Source organism: Microcaecilia unicolor, chromosome 9, assembly GCF_901765095.1.
Source record: "Microcaecilia unicolor chromosome 9, aMicUni1.1, whole genome shotgun sequence".
Taxonomy (NCBI): Eukaryota; Metazoa; Chordata; class Amphibia; order Gymnophiona; family Siphonopidae; genus Microcaecilia; species Microcaecilia unicolor.
The window spans coordinates 100,834,030-100,850,501 of NC_044039.1; the positions used below are offsets into that span (position 1 = coordinate 100,834,030).

Here is a 16,472-nt window from a genome sequence, read left to right on the forward strand (position 1 = left end):
ACCTGCACGTGTTAGAATTTAGGTGCAGTATATTACAGAACATGCTTAGCAATGTACTCGCATAAATTCTAATTTTTACCAATTGGTGTTTGTTATTGCTTGTTAAGAGCTGTTAACACTTAACAGCTTGTTAAAACAACTAATCTACATGCATTCTTATAGAATACAACTAGATTTATGCGCAGAATCGCACGTAACTCTAGGTGCACTATATACAATCTGGGAGTTAGTGTTCAACTTTTTGTGCTGAATTTCTGACTCTGTTTATTGAATTATCTTCATCATGTCCTCTGTTGAGAGTAGAAAAGACCTTAGTGAAAGGGTCCTTAGGTCTTTTGGAATCTGAGCAACACATGCAGCGCATCATGGATTTTATATTGAAGTTTGGAGCTGAGCCTCAGAGAAAAAGTTAGAAATTCTGGAGTCAATTTTCAAAGCAATTTAACCGGACACTGTGTGGGACATAAGAACATATGAACATAAGAGTAGCCATACTGGGTCAGATCAATGGTCCATCTAGCCAAGTATCCTGTTTTCCAAACAGTGGCCAAGCCAGGTCACAAGTACCTGACAGAAAACCAAATTGTGGCAACACTCCATACTACAATCCCAGGGCAAGCAGTTGCTTCCCATGTCTGTTTCAATAGAAGACTACGGACTTTTCTTCCAGGAATTTGTCCAAACCTTTTTTAAACCCAGATATGCTAACCGCTATTACCACCTCCTCTGGCAAAGAGTTCCAGAGCTTAACTATTCGTTGAGTGAAAAAATATTTCCTCCTATTTGTTTGAAAAGAATTTCCATGTAACTTCCTCAAGTGTCCCCTAGTCTTTGTACCTATGGAACAAGTAAAAAATCGATTTACTTCTACTCGTTCTACACCACTCAGGATTTTTAGACCTCAATTATATCTCCCCTTATCCATCTCTTTTCCAAGCTAAAGAGCCCTAACCTCTTTAGCCTTTCCTCATGCAAGAGGAGTTCCATCCCCTTTATCATTTTAGTCGCTCTTCTTTGAACCTTTTCTAATTCTGCTATATCTTTTTTGATATACAGTGACCAGAACTGAACGCAATACTCAAGGTGCGGATGCACCATGAAGTTAGAGAGGCATTATAGTATTTTCGGTCTTATTCACCATCTCTTTCCTAATAATTCCTAGCATCCTGTTTGCTTTTTTGGCCACTGCCGCATACTAAGCAGATTTCAGCATATTATCTACAGTGACACCCAAATCTTTTTCTTGAGTGCTGACCCCCAAGTTGGACCCCTAGCATCAGGTAACTGTGATTCGGATTATTCTTTCCAATGTTCATCACCTTGCATTTGTCCACTTTAAATTTCATCTGCCATTTGGATGCCCAGTCTTCCAATTTCCTAAGGCCTTCCTGCAATATTTCACAGTCCGCTGATCCACTGATATTCAGTGGCACTTAAACAGAGAGTCAAATGTTAGCGCTAACTCCCTAAGCCAAACCAGCTATTCAGTGGCTAGTTCATTGGCAGAGACAGTCCTAATATTCAGCTCTTAACTGGTTACATTAGCCAGCCAAATAGGACAACATAAATAGCAATCCTATCTTTGGCCAGTTTAACTTAAATGATTAAAACTGAATATCAGCACATAACTGGTTAAGTGCTGACCGGCTATATATACCCGGATATTTAATGCTGCTTCCTGGACATGGCCTGGCATTTCATTTCCAGGCATAGAGTTGGCAGCGATGAAAAAAAATCTCTAGCTGCAAGCAGCTGAATATTTACCCTCCTTTTTTTTCTTGTTTTGCTGCCTTTTTTTTTTTTTTTTTTTGCTGTTTTGGGTTTTTTTTTTTTAGTTAAAGCATTGGCAAATATATCTTTCCATAAAATGTGTTCTACAGCCTCTCTTTCTTTAACAAATATGACTGGTGTCTGCATAGAGATACACATTCTATAAGGGATAGTGAGAGGAAGTAAAGCTTTAATGAAGGAGATAATGTATTCTGCTACTGAGAGTAGGGATAAAGTCTGTAATCCATGTGAATACTAGATACAGAATCTAATGTGAATAATTTGTTATTCATAGAAACCCCCTTCAACACCAGATATTTTTGGCCTGATTTTTTACAGAATTGAGGTCACAGAAAAACACTGCATTTATCTTTTTCTATTGCTTTCATTATACACGATAAAATATTTGTCCAGCCTTTCAACAGTGTCTGGATCATTGTGATGGTATTTATACAAGTCTATTTTCATTAGTGGCTTTGCAGGCTACAGTATTTTTAATTCGAAATGCCTCATACCATTTAGATTTCTTTCAAACTTCATTATCTTTTCGATGACACAGTAATTTTCTTTTACATTGTATATCTTCTTTTCCTGCTGACTTCTTCACTTTGCAAACTAGCCCTTACCCAACTTTGAATGGAGATTACTTTGTATCTAATATATCCAAGTGCTTTAAAGTTTTTTTTAGACTGTTTGCAGATTCTTTATCTTTTTGAAGTGCAGTCAGATAGTGATCTTAGTAAAGTTCTTAGGTCCATATTTGTAAGGTTTAACTGACTAACTTGGGAGTTAGCTGAACAAAACCGGCTGCTTTAAATCTCTCCTCACTGACTGGCTAAACTGTGTAGGAAAACCAGAACCTATATAAAAACAAGACAGACCAAAATAGACAATGTGGTGGGAATGCAGTTAAACCTTAGATGATCAGTGGTTTGACATTGGACAACTAGATTTAGGCAGTTAAGCTCTGGAACTCATTGCCAGAGGATGTGGTTACAGCAAATAGCATATCTGGGTTTAAAAAAGGTTTAGATAATTTCCTGGAGGAAATGTCCATAGTCTGCTATTGAGATGGACAAGTGGGAAGCCACTGCTTGTCTTGGATTGGTAGCATGGTATCTTGCTACTATTTGGGATTCTGCCAGGTACTTGTGACCTGGATTGGCCACTGTTGGAAACAGGGCATTGGGTTAGATGGGCCATTGGTCTGACCCAGTATGGCTATTCTTATGTTAGTTAATTTTAGATCTGCTGTTTGGCCTATCAGAGTTAACCAGACAAGAAATGCCTAGCACCAGTTCTCCCCTCCCTTCATTTACATAAGAGAAGCGGCTGGTTCCCTGAAACACAGTCCTGCCCTTAGAATTCCCTTCAGATTTAAAGTGAATCAAGTGACCAATGGTGCCCCAACCCTCCTATTTCTATATTAAGAAAAAAACAAAATTCCTCCCCCACTTCTCCCATAACTACTACTACTACTTAACATTTCTAGAGCGCTACTAGGGTTATGCAGCGCTGTAACCATACAATACACCCAAAAGATGTCTCTAAGCCAATCAGAGGAGAAAAAGATATTAGTACTTCATGGCAGAATACTAAATACCAGCAGTTAGGAAGGCCTCCTGGGCACTTAATATTCATTTATTCACTGCACTGCCAAAAAGAAATAATTTCTGTTCAGAAATTCTGACTGATATGGCTGTTTGGAGACATGCATTTGTTTTCACATGAATGAGAAAACATGATGTATGGCAACATTTTTGGTTTGGTTCACCTCTGCCAAGCTGAATGAACAGGACTACGATTTTAAAAGAATCTCCATTCCTTTTGTTCATTTTTGGCAAAGTCATGTCAAATCCACATCAAGAAAGATGGCATTGAAATGCCCATTACCCAAAGTCATGCTCACATTACCTTTGGTTCACATAAAATGGACTGATTCACTAATATCTTTAATGTTTAATATCTACCTCAAACCTATGGCTGAGCAGCTTTGGTTGATGTACACAAAATTCTATATCTATGCTGATGATGTGCAACTACTTATACCCATTGAACCAGATCTACCCACAGCTTTCAGCAAACTGACTGCTTGTCTAACTGCAACTCAGGAATGGGCAAAAAACAACAAAACTCTGCCTGAACCCAAGCAAAACAGAGATTCTTTGGGTACCTAACACAAGTGGAAAAATATCTGTTTTCAAAATACCTTTTAGGAAGTATGAACTCCCCCTAAAATCACAGGTCAGGAATCTTGGGATACTGCTGGATTCATCACTCACTCTGATCCTGCAAATTCAAACAACCTTTAAAAATTGTCTCTGTCACTAGTGGCAGCTATGAAACCTCTCTCCATATTAAAAAGACGAGTCTGACCCAGGGGCATAGCCACGGGTGGGCCTGGACGGGCCCGGGCCCAGCCACTTTCTCTCTAGTCCCGCCCACACAACATCCCCTCGCCCGGGGTTTAAATCTTTTTTACCTCCGTCGAAGCGGCCGCGTCTTTGAAAGCCCTACCCATCGAGCCTACCCTTCATGAGTTCGTTCCCTCAGAGTCCCACCTTCTGATGTTATTTCCTCTTTCTGCGAGGAATGAACTCAGTGTAAAGGGTTAAAAAAAAACCCATTAAATTGGGAATGCTTTTGGGGCATATGGGGCCGTTTTGATTGTGCCCATTTGTTTTGTGACCCTCAGGAGGGTCCGATTGTATTTTGGGCCGTTTTGGGCCCATCCAGAGTGGTGGCCGCGTTTTTGGTGCTCCCCAGGCTTGCTCCGAGGTTCTGGAGTCCCATTTCGGGACCGGAGCAAGTCCTGGGGCTAAAGATGCAGAGGGAGCAGCTGAAATCATGGTGGCGCGCCGATCGGAGCCGGGAGGAGAGGAGACTGGCCGGCCTCGAGCTTGTTTCCCTGCATGTGCGCTGGTTCGGCGCATGCGCGAATGCAGGGAAACGCCGGTAGGCCGCAAAATGGAGCCTGGGTCTCGATTTTGATTTTTGGCCTGAAGAAAAGAAGAGGAGCATTGGAGGGATACCGGGACCCTCAGGAAGTAATTTGACTCCAGGGTACACGTTAGGGGGCCAAGGTAAGAGGTCCTATGGCCTTACTTTAATTTAATTTGGTTTAATTTTTAGCTTTTTGAGGTGTTTTGTTGTCGGGCCTTCCATAAAATTTTTAAAATTATTATTTTAATGGCTGGGGGGTCTGGGGGGTCTGTTTAGATAAGTTATGTACTTTAAAATTTTTTAAAGTAATTTTAAAGGGATTTTGGGGGGTTTCCAGTGCGAAGCGTCGTGCGCTGCTCTGGAAGTGTTTTTTTAAATTCAGACGACGGGGTTTGAGAGCGCACATGTGACTTTATACATGTGGAAATTTTGGTAATTTTTGGTAAAACTTTTATGGGGTTTTGGGGTGAAAATAGGTTAAAATGGTGTATATTAATGGTTTAAAAAAAAGAAAGCATGGACTGGATTCAGAAAAATGTGACTGGGATGGTGGTACAATTTTTGTTAAAGTATAATGTGATTTATTATGTATTTTGTATGGAAATTCATTTTTCCCATATACTTTAATGGGAAAAATGTATTTCAAGATGGAGAATGTACCTAGATTCTCAACTGAAAAAGTTAGCTGACATTTTGAAAGCCAGCAGCTGATTGGTCCGTGTGGGTCAGATGGTCAAGCTGTGATGCTGTTGCTAGGGGAGATGAGTCTGTAAGACAGTGAGAAGAGCTTGTGACACTGGAAGAGACAGACCTGTATGCTAGGGGTGCTTCAGGTGTGTGAAAGGTTTGAGATTTAGAGTGTGAGAAGAGCTTGTGTCACTGAGGGAGTCAGACCTGTATGACAGTGGTGCTGCAGGTGTGTGGAGAATTTGGTGTTTAAGGTGGGAGAAGAGCTTGTGTCACTGAGGGAGTCAGACCTGTGTGCTAGGGGTGCTGCAGGTGTGTGGAGAATTTGGTGTCAAAGTGGGAGAAGAGCTTGTGTCACTGAGGGAGTCAGACCTGTGTGCTAGGGGTGCTGCAGGTGTGTGGAGAATTGGGAGTTTAGAGTGGGAGAAGTGCTTGTGTTACTGAGAGAGTCAGACCTGTATGTCAGTGGTGCTGCAGGTGAGTGGAACTTGGGTGTTAGTGAGTGAGAGGAGTTACTGTATGGCAGGCATGCTGCAGGGGTGTGGAAGATTTGAGTGCTAAAGGGTGAGAGAATCTGCAGATGTGGGTAGTGTAAGGGAGAGAAAGATGTATGGTTTTGAGAGTGAGTGGACCTGGCTATGAGAGAGCAATTAAAGTCAACAATAGCCTTCTCATTATTAGTGAGGGAAACACAGTGAGATCAGAGTAGAGAAAGGGAATAATACTTACCTGTTACTTTGAAATTAGTTAATTGGCCACCAGTTTTGACTTAAATTCCCAGAATTTCTGCTTACATTCATCAGGGAGCCAGGGTTTTTGTTCCTTTTTATTTAATTAAAGATCAGGTATCATCCACTCCATAATAACCTGGACCAGAACAACGAGCTCCAACGCAAGAAAGAGAAGAAGGCTGAGGAAGGTTTGCAGCTGTCTTGCAGCTAAGTACTTACCAGCACGAGCTTCGGACAAAAGGTTTAATTCAATTAAAAGATTACATGCATACTTACCTTTGGGTTCTTGACTGTGAGACCTGGGAAAACAACACAAACAACACAAAGAATCAGTCCTTTACATAGAAAAAATAATTTTAACATTATTGTTCAATATTTTAGGTAAAAAAAGGTGAATACTTATCTGATGTATTGTTTGAAAGTAGTTCCAAGCTGTTATTGATTGCTATTAAAGAAAAGAAATAGAATTTCTGTTAACACCTGAAAGAAATTGAAATGCTGAAATAATTTGAAATTAGTTTAAATAAATTTTGCTTTGTAACAATTTTCTTGGTTTGGCAAAGGCTTTGATCATTTTGCGGGGAAAACACTGTGACATCTTACAGAGCCTGTTCCTTCAAGTGAGCGCACTTATGACATCATAGTGCGGGTTTACATCAGGAAGGGAAGGCTAAGACGGGCAGGGCTTTCAATGACGCAGCTGCTTCGACAAAGGCAATAAAAAAAGATTTAAACCATGCAGGGCGCTGTGGCAGGAAGAAAAAGGGGGATGTTAGGGGGAGAAGAGGGCGGGCAGGTGGAATGGGAGGGGAGGATGGGGGCGAAGGAGAATTGCTGGACATGGATGGGAGTGGGAGGGGAGGGCAGGGGAGAGAGGAGAATCGCTGGGTATGGATGGATGGAGGGGAGGGCAGGGCAGGGGAGAGAGGAGAATCGCTAGGTATGGATGGATGGATGGGGGGCAGGGGAGAGAAGAGAATCACCGGGTATGGATGGCTGGAGGGGGGCAGAGGAGAGAAGAGAATTGCTGGGTATGAATGGCTGGAGGGGGGCAGGGGAGAGAAGACAATTGCTGGGTATGGATGGATAGAGGGGGCAGGAGAGAGAAAAGAATTGCTGGGTATGGATGGATGGAGGGGGAAAAGGAGAGAAGGAAATTGCTGGGTATGGATGGATGGAGAGGGTTAGGGGAGAGAAGAGAATTGCTTGGTATGGATGGTTGGAGAAGGTTAGGGGAGAGAAGAGAATTGCTGGGTATGGATGGATAGAGGGAGGGGAGGGGAGAGGAGAGTTGCTAGACATGGGTGGATGGAGGGAAGGGCAGGGGAGAGAGGAAGGTTGATGGACATGGGTAGATGGAGGGGAGGGCAGGGGAGAGAGGAAGGTTGCTGGACATGGATGGAGGAGAGGGAAGGGAGAGAGAAGAAATGCTGGACATGGATGGAGGGAAGGGAAGAGTGAGGAAGGAGATGAGATGAGGGAAAAAGAAGAGAGAAGAAAAACTGCACATGGATGAAGAAAATAGGCAGAAGCTGGATCCACTGGACAGTCAAGTCTGTGGAGGACCCAGCTTTTACTTACGGATGTAGGGCAAGAAATGAAGAAGAAAGGCGGAAAGTAAAGAAATAAATGGAAAGGAAGCCCTGGAAACGGAGTTAAGAGGACAGATAGCAGCAGAATCAGATACTGGGCCAGCATGATCAGAAAAACAAAGTCACCAGACAACAAAGGTAGAAAAAAATAATTTTATTTTCATTATAGTGTTTGGAATATGTCCACTTTGAGAATCAGGTGCTCAACATTGAAAGTTTATATTTATTTACTTATTTATGGCATTTTATCCCATATTAAACATGAATTATATTGGAACTTGGGATCATTTAATTTTTTTTTCCTGGAGAGAGTAATGCATTGCCCCCCACCCCAGGCTCTCTCACCGGCTATAGCTAGCTCTGCAATTTTGAGGGGAGGTGCAGAGTTGGATGGGGGGGGGGGTGCGCAGATGTGGACGAGGGGTGCAGAGGTGGACCGAGGAGGGAGCCTGTTGTTAAACATTCACCAGCACACCACTGTCTAGTGCCCATCCATCCAACCTGTTGGCCCACACAAAAATTGCCTTCTGGCTACGCTACTGGTCTGACCACAGTGGTGCATGCCATGATAACATCACAAATAGACTACTATAATGCCCTGTACAATGGCCAGATCAAAAAGAGATTGTATCAGCTCCAACTAATTCAGAAAACTGTAGCCCAACTGATAGAAGGCTGCAAGTGGCATCACCATATCACAACCTTCCTGCAAATACTACACTGGCTATCAATAACTTACAGAGCTAAATTTAAAACCCTATGTTTGATTTTCAAGGTCCTCAGACAAAATTGGCCAGAGTACTTAAAGAATAAGTTAGCCTTTACACACCTGTGAGACCTTTAAGGTCCTCTCAAAGAGCATCATAATCTGTCCCCTCATCAAAAGAAATTGTACAATATGATACCCGCCAACAAGTTTTCTCAGGAGTAGCTCCCACACTCTGGAACTTTCTCCCAGAGAGGCTATGACTAACCCAAGACTACCTCTACTTCAGGAAGCAGGTGAAAGCTTGGCTGATCTCTCAAGTTTTTATTACAATTGGTGACTGACGGGAGGGCAGGGCACAGGAGAATCGCTGCACATGGATGGGATGGGATGGCAGGGCAGAAGCGAGTCACTGGATATCGATGGGATGGGAGGCGAGGGGAGAATTGCGGGACACGGATGGGATGGGAGGGCAGCGCAGAGGAGAATCGGTGGATATGGATGGGATGGGATGGGAGGCGGGAGAATCGCGGTTCACTTACAAACATAATCGCCATTACATGATAGCCTTGCTAGCGCCCGTTTCCTTTTAAAAGAACAAAAAAAGAAAAAAAAAAAGGGGCCAAGATGCTTTTGACACTGTCGATCACAGCATACTTCTCGATACCCTGTCCTCACTTGGATTCCAGGGCTCTATCCTTTCCTGGTTCTCTTCCTACCTCTCCCTCCGCACCTTTAGTGTTCACTCTGGTGGATCCTCTTCTACTTCTATCCCTCTGCCTGTCGGCGTACCTCAGGGTTCTATTCTTGGTCCCCTCCTCTTTTCTATATACACTTCTTCCCTTGGTTCATTAATCTCATCCCATGGCTTTTCCTACCACCTCTATGCTGATGACTCCCAAATCTACCTTTCTACCCCTGATATCTCACCTTGCATCCAAACCAAAGTTTCAGCGTGCTTGTCTGACATTGCTGCCTGGATGTCTCAACGCCACCTGAAATTAAATATGACCAAAACCGAGCTTCTAATTTTCCCCCCCAAACCCACCTCCCCGCTCCCCCCGTTTTCTATTTCTGTTGATGGCTCTCTCATTCTCCCTGTCTCCTCAGCTCGAAACCTTGGGGTCATCTTTGACTCTTCTCTCTCCTTCTCTGCTCATATCCAGCAGACCGCCAAGACCTGTCGTTTCTTTCTTTACAACATCCGTAAAATCCACCCCTTTCTTTCCGAGCACTCTACCAAAACCCTCATCCACACCCTTGTCACCTCTCGTTTAGACTACTGCAATCTGCTTCTTGCTGGCCTCCTACTTAGTCACCTCTCCCCTCTCCAGTCAGTTCAAAACTCTGCTGCCCGTCTCATCTTCCGCCAGGGTCGCTTTACTCATACTACCCCTCTCCTCAAGACCCTTCACTGGCTCCCTATCTGTTTTCGCATCCTGTTCAAACTTCTTCTACTAACCTATAAATGTACTCACTCTGCTGCTCCCCAGTATCTCTCCACACTCGTCCTTCCCTACACCCCTTCCCGTGCACTCCGCTCCATGGATAAATCCTTCTTATCTGTTCCCTTCTCCACTACTGCCAACTCCAGACTTCGCGCCTTCTGTCTCGCTGCACCCTACGCCTGGAATAAACTTCCTGAGCCCCTACGTCTTGCCCCATCCTTGGCCACCTTTAAATCTAGACTGAAAACCCACCTCTTTAACATTGCTTTTGACTCGTAACCACTTGTAACCACTCGCCTCCACCTACCCTCCTCTCTTCCTTCCCGTTCACATTAATTGATTTGATTTGCTTACTTTATTTATTTTTTGTCTATTAGATTGTAAGCTCTTTGAGCAGGGACTGTCTTTCTTCTATGTTTGTACAGCGCTGCGTATGCCTTGTAGCGCTATAGAAATGCTAAATAGTAGTAGTAGTAGTACTCTTGAGTTTGCTCCTGGAAGTTGCCCTTGTCTTTTACCTTTTTTGGTGCCTTCACTTCGTCGTTGATAATGGGGAAGCGGAGGGGAAAGGTTAAGGAGTACCCCTCGGCTCCTGAAGCCGCTTCCTCACTGAGGCAGACGACATTGCAATTTTCCAAACAGCAGCCGAGTCCTCTGGGCACATCGACCCCATCTGCCACTGTCGACGCGTTGACGTCGATAGAGAGCAGTAACGGGGCTTCCCTGAGCCCCGTGGAACGCATAGCACTGCCGCAGCCAGGAAGTGAATTGCTTGAGGCTACCTCCTACACAGAATTTGAGTATAATAGAAGACACGTGAGTATCGCATGCTCTTGTAAACTATTGGCGTACCGCCCCTAGCTCTTTTCATAATTCTACTGTATTCTCTGAAACCTTGGTCCTAGGACTGTGTTCAAAATCGGGTTCTATAGCGGCTCTGAAAAAAATTATTATATAATTTATTTTCACTATTATACAACTATACAACTATCACTGATACTTATTTTGTCCCGTCCTTAACTTATGGCTTCAAACCACTGATTCTAGGCCTGGGTTTCATGTATATTTGCTCTAGCCCACAGTTATCTACCTACGTTCTAGATCATTGCTGAAATTCCACCATTGGATATTTTAATCAATATGATCACCCTCACACCACCCCCTCCTGGGGAGAGGGTGCTAAACTTTTCCAGAGCTGCAAATCTTTTCCCCCTGCTGAATAGAATGTCAGCTGGTCTTCCTCATACAGAGTATATTACTACTCCCCTGTCTGCAACTGAGCTGAATGGCCTTGTTCTGCGACTCCCGAATATTACTAAAGGAGGGAACAAGTGGCTACTAAAACTGCAACAGGCCACTCTAGGGACAGCTCTTTCAGTAGGAAATATGAAGGCCATATTGGGCAGGACCGCCCATGCTAGCATCACTGATTTGTTCACACAAGCAGGCTATGCTGAACTTGTGACTGAGAATCAGTATGATAGTGCCCCCTTGACAGTGATTAAAGAAAAATTGTTTCAAGAGATACGTACTTCCTTCCCTGCCCAGAAAGATTTCTCCGTCATCACTTCACAACGATGGGAGGTGGGGTCAGAACTGATTGAAGCTTACCTAATTAGGATGCAGCAGTTGTTTCATGATGAGATTGAGGAAAGATTTGACTCAGACAATGCTCTCCCTGTATTCTATTACTTACTTAAACAGACCTTACCCTCTAAGGTCAGGAAGAACCTAGATAAGACGATAGGTTTACAACACATGGAATGGCCACAGGTTCGGGAACATATCCTTCACTATTGTAGGCAACTAATTGAGAATAGGCAAAGAGAGGTCCGCCGGGACCAGGTTTTGCACAGGAATCTCACAATGTTGCAGATTGCTGATTTGAAGGCTAAGATGTCCTCTAAGATCAGCCCCTCCACACCTTCTAGTTCTAGCACCCCGTCCACCCTATATTTGCTTTCCTCTCCTCATGGCACTAGGTACCCTGCTATCCTTAGTTCCAGTTCACCTACTACTTGCCCTCGTGTTTACCCTGATTTGCCAGATTATGAAAAACATAACCCCCAATTCAGGTATGCTGACAATCGCAGAGGCCTTAAAACTGGAAACCAGGATTCCCAATCTAGTCCCTATCGCCGTGCTAGTGTGGCATGTTTCCGTTGCCGTCAAATTGGACATTATGCATCTAAATGTCTTCTGCCAGTTCAACATTGGCCCAGAAATCAAAATCGCCCACCCCACCCGTCCATAATGACTAGGCGTATTCCGAACCCGATCTGATTTTGTAGTTCACAGTTACTCATAGTACTCAGCTCCTCATTTAGTATCCAGAAACCATTTCTCTGTATATGTGTTGGTGTGATGTTTCTGTTTCTATTACAGATGACATGTTTTTATGTTATATTTCTCTTGGTTTAATTGCATATGTATATTTATGGTACCATACAAATGACCTAACAAAGTCAGCAAGTTATTTATTTGTTTCTATGCATACCTTCCCTGGGGAGTTCTTATCAACTGCAGGGATGAGCGATCCCCAGAGGATATTCATTTTATGTTTTTTTTTATATATACCTGAACTGACTTATTTATGCCATTTTACTTTATACGGGATCCCTTTTAAATAAAAGCTGTGTATTGCTCATTGTTAAAATGTTTTCTGCTTTAACTGTTACGCTGTTTACATTCACTTCTTTAGTTTTTGCATTAATATAAAGCCTTCATTTTTGAAATCTCTCTATGGTATGTGTGATATCTGAAAGCTTTTCATTATTTCCTTGTCTAAGAAAGAAGCAATATTTAATAACCATTATCCGTTTTATGGAATAAATGCGAGAAATATTCCCTTGAACTGGCCATTTGGGGGAACATTTTGCGCTGATCATAGATTTTGTAGTATTCTTGAATTGAGAATTGGTGAAGCTTTCAGACATAAATAAGGAAAATTATGCACTCCACTTTCTGATTCCTTTCTATTTAACACAGGTTATCACCATGACCCCTGGTATGCCAACTATTGCTCTTTTTATCTCTCTGTCTTTCACTGTGAGTGTAGATTATTTGTGTGCAGCGGTCCTGGAATTTATGCTTTGTGTGTTTGACTAACACCCTGCTTCAACTAACTCTTGTTTGTCTTTTTTGAGGATCCTTTTTCTTGCATTGCCATCTGAATATGCCTTGCTGCAATTCAGATGTATAATATTTTGTTTTAATTTTTATTTTTTTTTTGTAAGCCTATTTTTATCTTACACCCTTCAGGGTGCTTTTTTTAATTTTTTTAATTTTTTTTAATTTTTTCATTCTCGATGCTTTGTTTCTTACCATGCCTCCTTCCTGGCCCCCATTTATACCCACGACCCGCCTCCTAGCATTATGACTTCATTCAATAAATTTACCACATAAATGGCACTACTGGTCTGTTTAAGTTTTGCCTTTCCCCAGATGGATACAGGAATCCCGTTGACGTCCCTCACCGAGGAGACGACTGCTAGCAAACAAGAGCTACCCGATAATATATCTGATCTGAAGGCTATATTGCAGCAAAGAATCGCTAGAATAAAGGACAGATGCACAGACCCCAACATTACCCGGTGTGAGATACGAGACATTATTGAGCGTGAGTTTCAACAGATGCATCGATTGGTCCATGAGCGAAAGAGATAGGCTCTCCACTTACTGGAGTTGCAAGAAGCTTTGGCCTCTACCCTTCTTTCTGAATCGTCTAGCTCGTAAGTCCTGCTGGCCTCCTGCAACTGGGGGCTCAACCCTTGGTGAATGGTAGTCATTGCAGGTGAAGACTCTATACCTACTGGCCATACATTGCAACGCATTATCCATGCCTTTTGCCTATTTTTGTTCACCATATTCCTGACCCTCCATACATCAATAATTTTATTGTGGTTTTTTTTTGTTTGTTTGTTGTACCCTTTTCGTTTGTTCCATATATTTTACTATTGTTATTTGATCATCTCTTTGTAATAATTACCAATCTGTCTTGCACATTATGCAAGCCAGAAGTGGGGATATATTATGCAAATCCCGATTTCTAGTATTAAGAGGGTTGCAATTGACCCCTACCAAACAGGAGATATAATTTTATATATACTATTGCTATTTATGTAAATTGGCTTTTCATTATTGAACCCTTATGGTTTCGCTTTTGCTTTTGTACTTAATTAGCACTGTTTTCTCCATGTTTACATTGTCTTTCATTTCTCTTGACATCTATATATTATTTGACTCTTGATGGACTGATTATGATGGTACATGCCTAGCATAAAGACATGGAAAGATCCAAGTTTGTACACCATAAATACGTCTTCAAGATCTATCCAGGCCCAAATGATGTTAGATCCCCCAAGGTTGTGGCAATAATCTTTACACCTTGCAAACTACTGGACCACAAGTTTTGGGTCCATGTGAAAGATATACGGGTTTACTCAGCCGCAGAACCAGATGTTACCAGCCTAACCATCTCAAGACCGGCCACTTCCTTCAGCTTGAAAATCCAGCCCTGTTAGATCTTCCAGATCTCCGTCCAGATTCTTCAGCGCTTCCACCGTCTCAACCATGATCGATGAAAGAGACTTTAGAACTGATACTTAATTTGAGAATTACTGTTGCTGTTTATGGACATTATAGATTCATATTTTGTTTTATTTTCAGTTTAGCAGCAATCCTGTCTATATATTGAAAAGCTGCATGTCTTGTTAATATAAATTTTCCTAGGATTGACCATTTTTGCTGTATAAGGCAACCTCATACTTGTTATCCACTTTTTAGTGCTCATGATTGGATGCCAATGATGAGTAATAGTAAGGTCCAGGAATTCCGACCTGTTTAAGGATTCTGAATACCTACAACCTTAAACAGCCTGCAATCTGAGTACTAACCATGTAGTTGTTAAGCCACCATAACAATGCTTAATCAAAACCACTATTCCTTCCGAGGACCACTGAAATAGATACATTAGATTATCTCCCCATGCACTATGCAACAGATATAATAGAAGCCATAGAAAGACCTGAAAGTGTTTATTAGTACGATCCACCTTAAATTGCTATTACCCACATACCTATACTTCATGAGATTTTGTAGATGAACTAATGGATTTGTCCCATTCATAAAACCTCTCTCACTACAGGTTTGAATAAGCCTCAAGAGGGGTAACATCAAGATTAAGGCCCAAGGGATTGGATAATATAAAGGGAATTCCATATGCCCAAATAATATATAACCTGAGAATGAAGTTTCTTATCTTGCACCATACCTTCTAGCAATTTGTAAGACCCAAACTCCCCCTCTCGTTTGATAGCTTGCCACCTTCTGGAATGGATGATGACGAGCTTGACGAGCTTTGTGTCACCCCTCCTCAGAGGGGGTGACAAGTGGGGAATGTATAATTATACTACAGCAAGCGGCCCTCACTGGATGCCCACCGGAAGGGTGGAAGGCCAGATTTTAGGACTAAGGCTGTAAAAATACCAGCTAGGTTTGAAGATCTATGACTGGCTGAGCAAGGACTTGCTTTTCCTGCAAGTTAATATGTGTTCTACCCTAAGATCTATCCACTGGAATAGTGGTGGGTCAATTTACATACCTTAAACAGCTTAAACTGCTAAAAGGCACTGACTAGGCCTCATTAGAATTTGGTGTGACATTCAAAAGCAGTGCAAAAGCCAAGATCAAGGAATTGATGGCTAAAATCCTAACCCAGATCACAAGATAATATGAAATTAATATATCCAAATTTAGATATCTTCATAAAAAAGTTGTTTGTTCATGTTTTGATGTTTGGATGTCCGTATCTAGGGAGATGTTCATGTTTTGATGTTTGGATGTCCGTATCTAAGGAAGTGTTTACAAAAAGGGAAGTTGCACAACAAGTTGCAATACTAAAACGGAAGAGCACCTGGCCGGAGGGCATGACTCATAGATGAAGCAATATTAGAGCTCTCCATAGACTTGTATAGTGACCAAATTGTATAAAAGCAGGGTGCATGCAAGCCCTAGAGAGAACTTTTCTTCAACGCCTCGAAAGCAGCAGAGCTCCGGTCAGCTGAATCCAGAATTTGTCTGATGAATGTACCTGATTAAAATCTGATATGCAAATAAACTCTCCATTCTAAACGATGGTTTGTGGGCTTCACTTAATGATGAAAGGCTGTAAGTACAAATGCTTTTGCTACATCTGGCTATCATTCGCTGCATTATATAACCTGTAGCCTAAATCCAGTTTGTCATAAGGCTGGTATCTATTCCTTGCCAGTGCTGAGAGGCGGACTAATGTGGGGATTTGAGACCTAACGTCTCTCTCAGTGGCAATTTCTCTTAGAACTTCACAACCCCCTGATTACCCCAGTACTAGTGTTATTTAGAGATGGAGTCAGATTGAGGTCACTCTAGCCTTCTTGGGGGGGCTTGGGACCCCTAAATTCTAAACAGATTGTAAGCTCTTTGAGCAGGGACTGTCTTTCTTCTATGTTTGTACAGCGCTGCGTATGCCTTGTAGCGCTATAGAAATGCTAAATAGTAGTAGTAGTAGTACTCTTGAGTTTGCTCCTGGAAGTTGCCCTTGTCTTTTACCTTTTTT

General features: G+C 42.3%; 1 long non-coding RNA gene across 1 annotated transcript; it reads right to left on the minus strand.

Annotated features, from left to right (window-relative positions):
- Positions 1-2,081: 2,081 nt before the first annotated feature.
- LOC115477617 lies at positions 2,082-15,990 on the minus strand. Its single transcript, XR_003943352.1, has 4 exons — positions 15,761-15,990; positions 15,348-15,352; positions 14,103-14,104; positions 2,082-2,095 (listed from the first exon to the last, which is right to left on the minus strand). It is a non-coding gene; the product is annotated as an uncharacterized LOC115477617 (long non-coding RNA).
- Positions 15,991-16,472: the final 482 nt, after the last annotated feature.